The sequence below is a fragment of the Varroa jacobsoni genome, unplaced genomic scaffold (assembly GCF_002532875.2).
Source record: "Varroa jacobsoni isolate VJ856 unplaced genomic scaffold, vjacob_1.0 contig03290, whole genome shotgun sequence".
NCBI classification, from domain to species: Eukaryota; Metazoa; Arthropoda; class Arachnida; order Mesostigmata; family Varroidae; genus Varroa; species Varroa jacobsoni.
In genome coordinates this window covers 24,187-35,497 of record NW_019214994.1, presented here as the reverse complement: position 1 = coordinate 35,497, position 11,311 = coordinate 24,187, and the positions used below count along the sequence as shown (strand labels likewise).

Here is an 11,311-nt window from a genome sequence, read left to right as displayed (position 1 = left end):
ACAAAGCTGGTCGTGAAAAATTACCAAAAAGGCGTCGAAAAATCTATCTCGTAGTCTCATCCTCAAAATGAAGCTGTAGATACCTAAAAGAACTTAGCTCAAAATGAATAGGATTTAACGACTAGTCTAATGTGACGCTCACATTAGATAGATGTACAGCCGAACAGACCTTTATTTTTACGTAAATGAAACATAGTATTATAGGCATCGATAGGTACGATATGCCAAGTAGAGCGCTATCAAGGGCGCTGGAACACAATTATTATTTTATTGCATAGAAGAATTTTATTCAGTAGTACTTATCTAAGATCTAGAGCTAAAGGGATATGATTATGGCAGCAATATGATTTTTGAATTAACCTGAAAGTCGTACGAAAAAAAAATCCTCTTTCCAATTTGTCGGGAGTTCTCACACAGGGGTTTTCAAGCTAGGACACATGCTATGCTACTGGACTAATGTTTATGAAAATAGATATCTTCAAAGCAACTAGTTCTTCTCTCGTAGGATTTATGTCTAGATTGCTGCATATACATATGGGTATGTATTTCGATAGCGGTCGTGGATCATCCTTACATCTTTCGTTTTTCTGCGAAACTACAAGATCTCTAGAACTCGCTGCCGGTTAGAGAATAGTTAGAAATGCTTAGCTTGACGATACAGACTATTTTGATATCAGGGAAGAATACGATATGGGGCAACGTTTGTTATAAGTTGTGTGGCAATTGTTGTCATGTAATAATTTAGATTTTCAAAATGGACATCTGTTACAAGTTTGGGTAATAAACTTAGCACAAATTAGCTTGCTCACTTAAAAAATGAGGTTGGTCTGCGACCATGGTTGCGTTATAGTGCCAAAATTGTGTCTTGAAGAAGTTCCCTATTCTATGTTTAGTATAATTGTATCGCTGCTATACTATGCATAGTGCATTTATGAAGTCCATGTGATAGCTTAGTGAGTTGTATATTTGGTTTCTAAGCCTAGCAGCGACTCACTGCGATGTAGATTCGAACCCGGGAATTGGCAGACCTCGTTTCAAGCAGCGAGCCAGCCACCTGATGGACTACTTAACGACGGTACCAGACATAAAACTTGAAATGTAGGGGGGGTATTTACGAAGGTACGGAACCCTATGAGGAAATAACTACTATTGAAACCTTCAGAAGCCGACATTGATGTGTGCTTAATTCCCCTTCAAATAATTTTTCCTGCGTTATTTAACTTCAGTTTTTTAAACAACCTCTTATGTTATCGAACAACAAAAAACAAATTGTAGGGAATCTTACGTTCTTCAATAGTGCTTAAGTTCATATAGCGTTAAGTAACTTTCTGAACATATAGCAGTACAGTTTAAGGGATTAGCTGCTGTGGGTGTAAACGCAGAGAAATATGTTAAATTATTTAAATAAAATTCGCTACACAATTGTATTATGTAAAGAAAAACAGACAGTTGTATAATGCATTGATTTATTCTAGTAACTGCGAGGTCTGTTTGTTCTGACTGGCTACAATCGAGTACTAAATGCTTTTTTTACTGTTCTAGATGGTATATGCTAAGGTATTAGATATCGTGAAGCATGAATAAACCCGTCATGGCAGCACTTTTAGACCCTCTGCATAGTCGGGTACCGTGCGCCACACGAAACTACGAAGCGTTTAGTTCAACAGGTTGATACAGGTCTGCCCCCCTTCGGTGTTTTCGATATTGAATAATGTGCCCACTGCGGTACGTCGAACAGTGCTTGAATACATGAATGACGACGACGACGACATACAAAAATTGCCTTCTCCCGACATTCTGCATCTGTCCCTTGAGAAAAGCAGGCTGAATTTTTTAGCAATATAAGTAACTGAAAATCATTTAGGGTAATTTAGCAAAGCTTGTCATCATCATCATTGGCATGTGCAAATTATTGGAAAAGCCTTAGCTTAGGTTACCTTAGACCATTCGTCCCCGTGGGAATCCTGTTGTTGACGGCTGTTGCATGCATTACAGCTGAAAAACGCAGCCACTCTATAATTAAGGTGAAACTTGAACACTTGTATTATTATTACAAGCCATAAATCATCTATCACTAAAACATTGTGGGTTGGGTTTGTATAATTCAACGAAAAATGTAATGGCCGCCAAAAATCTTGAGTCTCTAAACTGTGTACATCATGCGTACGTTGTGTGAGCAGTTGGATCGTTTCGTGTTGTATATGCCCGTCCGCGTGTTTGTTTAGCTCTCTTATAATAGATGAGGGAAAGTCGTTAACCTATTTATTGCTCACTCGAAGAACAAATGATGTCTTAAAGTACATATAGTAAATAAATGGACCGCAACGGCGGGCCTCTTGTTGCTCGGACTACCCCGGGGAAGCTTTTCGAGAGCGTATTTGACGCTTGCTTTGAATTCGTCTTTAGCTGCAGCACACACATAGCACACGTGAAGAAGCAAAGAATTAGGCAAAAGGAACTAATGGAAACGCCGCTCCTTCTAACGTCGTCTACCGTCGACTTCTTCAAGGACGTACACTTCGGCTGCCCCTCTCGCATTCAAGCAAAATTGCCGGATCTGTTTTGTCGAGTTCTCAGCTATAAATAACTCGGCGGACACAGGAGATCTGAAACGAGGGGCTTACATTTTTTTTCTGGGAAATTTCCAATGAATAGATACAAAGTCTTTTGCGAAAATGTCTTTACAATGTCTTCTCATTCATGGAAGCAAATAATTTAAAGGTCGACAGAAAATAATGTACGCGTTATAAATCAAGCGGTATTGAAGCAGAGGGTTTTGGAACCCTGCCAATGTTGGAGAAGCGGAGATCGTGCTAAATGCAATCACACTACATATTGCATAAATTGCTATTGCTATTGCTACGAAGTTGAAGCCAACTGTTCGAAGCTTCACTGTGCCACATTTCTTTTTGGAGGATTTACTCACTAATATCAGTATCAATATACAGTATACTTTTACTGCTAGAGGTGTACGAACAGATATATACGTAATAATATTTGGGAATTTTATTGTGTCTGTCAATAAGGTCACAGTTTAAAAGCTGTAAAAACTATAAGCTCGTCATCGAGATTCTGAAACGAGGTCAGCATGAACGAGATTAGGGATTACATAAAAATAATATTCGATTTATTAATATAGGGCTTCATTCACCATTCCGAAGTGATAAGCATGTCCGTTGAACTGTGGTGCCTTCCAAAAACCTAGGACAATGACGAGGTTATATCCTAACTATAAATGAAAGGCCGAGTAGCTTTTTATAAACATGTAATTTTATTACGTGGACTTTACACCCTCGTACACTATTTTCTATGTAGCCACTCATTCTATCTGCTGCGGATTTGTATGCTGTTTTACTAATTCGCTTTTTCCTCAAGCTATATCATTCCCAGCGACATCAGGTACTTACTGACATAGCACGTTTAGCATCGAAGGTCGCCGCCACCACTGCACACCGTCGATACGAAGTCAAAAAACCAGATATAAATAAACAAAGCGATACAAGCGAATCTTATGTGCCGATCGCCGTATCAGAGGTAGCAACTACGTTTCGAGTTTTGTGGCAGGTATTGACGTTGAATATTACTTCAGACGATAGGTTCTCAGCGTGAAATCAAATGTGCCTGTCTAAACCGTCTTTTAAACCTAAACTACCGCTATAACATGGGCTTAGACTCTAACTTTTGTAGATATTGTCTGTTTCTCAATTAAATGGCACAAATGGAAATCTTATAATTTTTGCTTTTTCTCAGCGCGCCGATGAGTGCAGTGTTCCATAGTAAGGCAGGCGACTTTATGTGTAGGACTTAAAAAGTGCTTGGCTGAACGGAGCGGAAAGCATTCACATCTGCATCAACTGTCGTCACGATTTGTAGAACTTTTATGCTCAACCCAGATTTCTATCAAACTAATATTTCTGGTTAGATTTCGCTTCCTGAAACGACACATTACATGTCCCGCAGAAAGACAAAAAAATTAGAGTAATCTGTTTGTCGTTGGAGGCGGATCGAGGAAGTATGCCTAAGGATCTGCTGATTGATCAACCGAGACAGAGCCCAATCTTACTCACTGCGTGGATCTACAATGGGGAGAGTATAATAAGAAAACGTATTGATTTTACAATTTAAACTAGTAGTTTACTTTTATAATTGTCGTCAAAGCAAGTTCCTTGCTGATAATTGCCACAGCTTCGCGACTAGCGAGCAATCTAATCAAATCAGCCATAATAAATGATATACAGATGGCTTTGAAAATTACTATTCGCCAATATACTGTAGGAACGCCATCTAGTTGACAGAAGAAAAAAACAACTGACAGATGTCCGTAGAAGCCATTAAGAAAAATTGTATTTCCGGCTATTCATGACGTCTATTCATTCAGTTGGTCTATTCTGCGTCGTTAAAAAGAGGCCCTATGAAGACCCTATGAGGCCCTAAAAAGAGAGCCTAACTCAGGCACCTCTGCTATTCCGATCATCGTCAAGGTCTACACTGCAGCGCTTCTAATTGAGCAAGCGAAAAGTCGGACCAGCCAGTTATCTTCGGTATTTTTAGTTCGTCAGTGACCACAGCTTCCTGTATGGGATCTTCCACAGAGCTGCTTTTCGAAATTAAAATTTTCTTCAGATAATTATTTGGGTCACGGTTTTTCGTAATAAATCTTCCATCGAATGGAAAATTTAAGCTGTGATCCGTCTCTTCCGCTGTAGTTTGAAACTAACTGCCATCCATAAAGCACTCAAATACACTAATCTTCCATATATATATATAGTTTTCTTAGTTAACCTATTCCTATATTTAGTCTCATTACATGCACCTAACGTTCGTAATTTTTTTGATGAAGAACGTTGTTTTTAAACAATAATTCCACTCTTATCGTTTTCTGTCTAACTTTCAGCAGAGCTTGCTTCAAGGAAGGTTAGATGAATACTTCATCAAAATATCAGCTAATCATACTTTTTAACATTCTCTTCCATTAAGGCTTCTCTCACACTAAATTTGTTGACGGTTTCAATAAACGCTCAGTAACAACGAAAGTCTATCTAACACATACGGAAGTTCACCATGCAAGGGTGGAGAATCTTACAAGAAAAAAGATCTCATTTGGGAAAAGAGCATCTTTTCCTATCAAAAAAAAAAGATTATATTGAAACGTAAAGAGAGCAATATACCAAGTTTGAGAACTTTTCGTAATTGTGAGCTAACCTCAGCGTTCTACAAATACTTGTTTTTGATACTGGCATTAAGATCGCCGCGTCAATTTTAGAACCCGATGGATATAAAAGCTGCTTTTGGCAGCAAGAATGGTAAATACATTCTACCATTGTAGATATCTCAGTGTTATGGCCTTTTTATCGTAGCATAGAAAAGCATATCTACACTTCTTCTATAACGCTATCTTTACGATAAGACCAGATGACATGTTGTATTGAAGCCAACGCTTTGACTAAATGACGTGACCTAGTTTCACAGGGCATTGAAGGATAGCGAAAACGGAGTAGGACAAAAACGGTACCCTTTTCTCTGAGGCATGTGATAATAGGGGTTAACCCAAAGCAAGGCGATGAGTAGTAAGTCTAGGATTGAAAAGCTTCGATTGGAAGTTACTTTTGGTACTTTCCATGAACGTGAACGTAGCAGAATGGTTTTGTGCACAACACATATATACGTGCGTTCTGGTGCCTTCTTTTCCAATGCAAGCCATCGCAGATGATAAATATAATAACAACAACAACGATTGGCAAGAAAGTATATTGTCCATTTATCTACTGAGTTAACGAGGTGGTAAGCTTAAAATTACAATTGCGCGCATACGTTTGAATAGATGATCATTGGGTTTCTGACTCATATTCCAATTGAGATTACATTAAAAAGCCAACCCAGAAGGTCGTTCCTTCTGATGTCTTTGATAAGGCACTGCCACAAAAACAAAGCTCGGCCTACTTATTTCTTCCACATGAATAGCAAATTGTCCCATTTCGCATTAGCTGTTGCTTTGTAGTTCGAAAAGTTCGATCTTGTGCTCTAGGTGGTTAATCAGTTGATATCTTCCTATTGAGCCAGATATAAGCATGGAAATTACATCAACACGCCGAGTTTCCGACAACATTATACCCGGTTTATTCAATATTTTACAGTAAAACGGTGCGTAGTGATGATTTACGTTAGGATATAGGCAAAACTTTGAGTTCAGCAAAAGGAGGTCTTCACGTGTTTTGTTAGGCACGGTAAAGCGCCCTGGATTTTACGCAGGCTTAAGCAATTCAAATCCTAGTTGTGATAGTATAGTAGCTTTTACCGGATCGGAATCATCAGTACTTACGCCGTAAGCCTTTGACGGAATCTATAAAAGTTATTCCCTGTTTTCTAGTTCTTTTGTTCTACATCAATACCCTGATAACAACTGTGTCATGTAGCATTAAGTCGCTAGCATATAAATTGAAAATACGCTAAATATTCCAAGGTTGAGTTTCGAGGTCTTGATGAGGCAGGCCGTTGACGTTTAATTTTTTCACGAGCGCTCACATCGAAATAACGCTTGTCTTTATTTTCTTTTCACAGCATTTTTATAGCTTCAGAAAAATTATATTATATAGAGGATAACAATTATTATTTCCTAGGAATCACAGCAAATCTTTTCCGCGCAATGTCAGTTGGAACTAGTGGAAGAGTGGAGGTTTATTGTAACTATAATTAGCGTGCGTTCGATAATTTATAACTAGACACTTTACTTAAGTGCCACGTTTTCGTTGTTTTGTACGCGACAGTATATGTTCCTCGTGCTGAGCTCCCGAGTCCCAGATATAACTGGGAAGACGCTAACCTCGCTATAATAATATCTCCTAATTCTTGTGTACGCTTTGAAGAATGTTATCACCGGTTTGTCAGATAAACAGGAAAGAAATAGGGGGCCGACTTGCATCTTTAAGGCCATATATGTCCACAATGTAATGTCTTCGAGATAGTCGCCGATAGCCAAAACGACAAAACCGAAAAGCTATAGAGAAGTTGGCGCCATACATCACAGCGTTGCACCTATAGTTTATGTCATGAGACAACCTATAACCAACTGCTAGTCGCGATCAACAGACAGAAACCGAGTCGCATGTAGCGGCGTCCGACGAGTTGGACAATAACAAAAGCTCTATGAAAGCAAAGGAGTCACGCATATAGTAACAACAACAGCTCAGACGAGCCTTGTTCCTCGTCAGAGGGAGACATACGGCTATTACCGACCAACAGCAAACGGTACTAGAGTCAACAAAAGACAGAAAAATAGTATGGTGGTGAAGCGGAGACGTATTTGCTGGCTAAGCACACATACACGACGAACTCTTCTTTGGCAAGGCAAATCGGGGGGAGGTGGTAACCGATAGAGTTGCTTACATCGCCTGTACCACACACAGATATAAACTGGGTATAGGTAGCTAGCGTATACCTGCCAAGCTGAGTAAATAAGTGACCTACTAATACAGAGACATAATGAGAGATTTTCTTACTTGTTTGCTTCGCTAGTTAGCTTTTTCAAGCAGTGTTCGCTGGCGTTTCACGGTCGTCATTATGCCGGGAGCTTAGAAGTCCTACCTTGTTATGTGCTTTGACTGGTGCTGTTGTTGCCCACATTTAGCTGTTTGTGCCGTCCTTTGTCCTTGTGTTCGTAATCGTCGCCAGATGTCTCGCTCTCGTTCACAAGGAAAAAAGCCCCCACTGCGGCCTTCGTCGTCTAGCGCTGTGTCATTTTTGGCAACCACCAACGCTAGTGCCATAGCTTCATTATCCAGCTCAGGAATCCAAGCCAATTTTACTACAATGCCAAGGTAGCTGGCCATAGACACATAGCGACAAAGTCGCTGTTGTTTCTGTTTAAGAACGAACTGGAAAAACAGGTCCACTGCCGGTGTAATATGTACCCGAAATAGGGCACTGTTATAACGTGACAGACAGTCTAGGACCACCTCGTGTTTTTCAAGCCAGGAAACAGCAACGATTTAACTTGTCTTTTGAAATATCTATCCAGATGTTAGATAACTAACTTTCCCTTTATCGATACATTAAGTCTCTTGGCGACTGGCCGTTTCTATAATACAACAACGTTTTTATAATAACGCTCGTCGGGATCTATAGTGAATTTACGAAAGCCGTGAGATGTTACAAGGCACACACATTCAAATTTAGTGTACCAGTGATTTTTTTGCGAAAAAAAAGCTCCAAATCCTCTTCGAATAGCGGTACGTTCCTGTACTAATGGGCAGGTCCAAATGAGAACGATACTCCGATGTGGCATTAATTTTATGTCCGGAACATGACGCATACATGGCATGAAGACTGTATGGGTTAAGGCTGCTAGGTAACCTTTTTAGTTAGAGAAAAAGTCAAAAAGAAATTAGTGTTGATTGTCGTCAACTTCCCTTCTTCGTCCAGTAAGTAAAATGTCGGAAACTTCTGTTACTGCATTGGGACAAGCGACTGCTCGCAAGCACTTATTGTCGGATCAATGACAAAGATTTTCAGCATCAGAGCTACGTTGAATGTTGGCAGCCACTACAAGAAGTTACATACAGCTGAGTTACATAGCCAATGGTGAATTTAGCACCACTTCCACGGCAACAGCCAAACACTATTTGTAAAACCACGTTCAAATCACCACGTGAAAAAAAACAAGTAGCGCTTATGACGAAATGTTTGCCACTGGTGCTTCTGATAAGTTGTACCTGACTCTTTAATTTAACTCAACATTTTCCTAGTTCATTACGGATACGTTTAGACAGATGAAAGGAGAAAAACGCCTAGGTAGTCAGGACAAACGTCTCGCGTCTATACTAGTAACCATCTTAATAGTAGTTCGTGTATGACATGCAAAGCAATTGCTACCTAGCTTTTGATCTTCCTTGAAACCTGCTAGTGCTGATAAATACGCAAGATATACGTTCAATGTCTATTCCTACGCAAGCGATAATAATCATATAAACGTGTAAAAAAACGGATTAGAATATCGTAGTTCATAATGCTAGCTATCTGCCGCGACGCGCCAGCTTTACCATTCTCCATTCAGCCAATGCAAAAGGCTGCGGGGCCGAGGAAAGCAAGTACCCTTATGACGACTACCCATTGTCATTGTTACTGTGATCTCTCCACAAACCGTCGATTGATCGTAGATTTCACTCGTCAGTAAAATAGTATACAAAAATCTATCCTTAAATATACTGACAGAACTTTGTAGTCAAGTTGATGCACGAAGCTATAACGCCATAACCGTCCTCTTTTGTTTATCATCATAGCGAATGTAAAGTGTTTGAAAATTGATGTATGAAACCCTCATTGACTGGATGTATAGGACTGTACATAAAGAAGCAAAGCTGTTCTGCAAAGAGTCGAGAGGCAAGCTGCCAAGGACAGCAGAGTAAGATGCGTGTTAAAAGGACGTACGACGCGTTATAATATTATAAAACTGTCTCATGTCTAGATAAAATAATTAGATTAAAGCTGATAGGCCTTCGGGATCGATTATGACATATGTCTGGCAATCGAAGAAGTCGAAACAACGTATTTTTCCTAATGCATTATACCTTTTAATTGTACAGTTTCAAAACTAAAAAAAAAAAAAAAAAAAAGAATTTTTACGGAAGAGAGAAAAGACAGTGTCCAGCTTGTTGTGGGAGCTGGAGCATCGCGAGCTGCTCTAACGTTAGTGGCCTTGTCGACGGGAAGTGAGGTTGTAGATTCACGTATTTTGACCCTTCGCTAATTAGTCCTGTTTGTTATTGCAGCTGCCGCCACTGTTTTCGAAAGTACTGTTTCAGCCGATCATACGGCAATGCTACGTTGCCCGCCAGCAGGGGATTTTCGTATTACGTCCGATAAAGAAACACGAGTCTAACTGCGAGATTCTGTGCAGCAGAAATTAACTGCGGATAGTCATAGACGTTGTTATGGATCAGTTCAAAGCAACGACGGTGGAAACATTGAACTAACAGACAATTGAAGACACTCTTTTTTGGTTTATCTAAGTCTTCACAGAGACGCAAGAATTATGTACATTAAACTTTTATGTGACGCCACCAATCTGGCGAATTCTTTGCGCTTTTTGTGTAAATAAATAGATCTCAAAAAATCCGTAAGCAAAAACTGGCATCTCGTCGAAACTCATCGTAGAGGTCATTAGTTTAAAATTGAGATAGCTGAATAAAAAATCATTAATAAAATCTATTTAAACTCTACTAATTTTAATTGTCATCCCTACATCAATTAGAGAATACTCATTTTGTAGAAACTTCTGCCAGTATTCGAGCTTTGAATCAAAGGTAAGGTTAAAGCAAGAAATAAGTTACTGAGTGAATGATTAGGGCAAATTTGTCCGAGTTAAAAGACCTGCAAGCGAACTATAATCTGAAATTTCAGCTCGTGATTATTTAAATAACTTGCAAGATCCTGCGACAAAACTTCTAAGACTAACATACATAAATATAAATGAAATATTAAATTTTTAAGAGACTAAACCAATTCAATTGCGTGGACCATTTTCACAACGCATGACGCCCGTTTTGCGAACTACGTTACGTTCAAAAGATGAAAACTTATTATTGGTGTATAATCAATAGAGACTTCAAACCTAGGCTCCACTTTCCATGAGGCAGTTATTTGTAGGTAAATCTGTAATGCGCCGATCGGCCAAACGTAGTTTAATATTCACAGTAAGCAGATTCATTGTATCTAAACTACCCAGAGTAGATGTCATTACCACTTTTAAAAAAGGAACCTATAATTGTTTTTTTCTATATATGTATATATATATATATATATATATATATATATATATATATATATATATGACTACCAACACCGGAGCATGATATCTATCTCATGTGAGGCTCAGCCTACGAGATGGGCACATTCCCGTCGAGACTACCACTAACCAATTTTCTATTCTTTTTCCAAGGTTTACTCCAAATCATGTTAGATCTTCATTTAACAGTACTCTAGGCTGATCGGAAAAGGTGACCAGTGGCATCAAGCCAGGAACACCCTAATCAGGCTTCCTACCTCTTCAAATGAGCTAGTACACTGCACGGAGTATGACTCCCCAGTACGTCCTCTGAACCTGACAAAGCGTCATGTGCTATATTGCTCAGCCGTGACTTCATAAGCTATTTTCTTTCCTTCTAAAGCTTCTTTGGCAAAGTGTTCCCCGGCTTTCAACACTTTCGCGTCCGGATGACGAAGGGTGTAAACTCTTTACGTCACTTTTTAAGGTTAGTCTTATTTCTTGGTTGGCTTTTCTCTGATGGGTGTGAGCGCCGTTCGCATGGTGCGCCGT

The 11,311-nt window shown here is 39.3% G+C and overlaps 2 long non-coding RNA genes across 2 annotated transcripts; one reads left to right on the top strand and one right to left on the bottom strand.

Moving 5' to 3' along the window:
• Positions 1 to 1,471: 1,471 nt before the first annotated feature.
• On the bottom strand, positions 1,472 to 7,588 carry LOC111272794 (uncharacterized). The gene is made up of 3 exons (XR_002687732.2): positions 7,497 to 7,588; positions 1,938 to 1,995; positions 1,472 to 1,824 (listed from the first exon to the last, which is right to left on the bottom strand). It is a non-coding gene; the product is annotated as an uncharacterized LOC111272794 (long non-coding RNA).
• Positions 7,589 to 7,680: 92 nt separating this feature from the next.
• On the top strand, positions 7,681 to 10,218 carry LOC111272795 (uncharacterized). The gene is made up of 2 exons (XR_002687733.2): positions 7,681 to 7,814; positions 9,765 to 10,218. It is a non-coding gene; the product is annotated as an uncharacterized LOC111272795 (long non-coding RNA).
• The last annotated feature ends 1,093 nt before the right edge of the window (positions 10,219 to 11,311 follow it).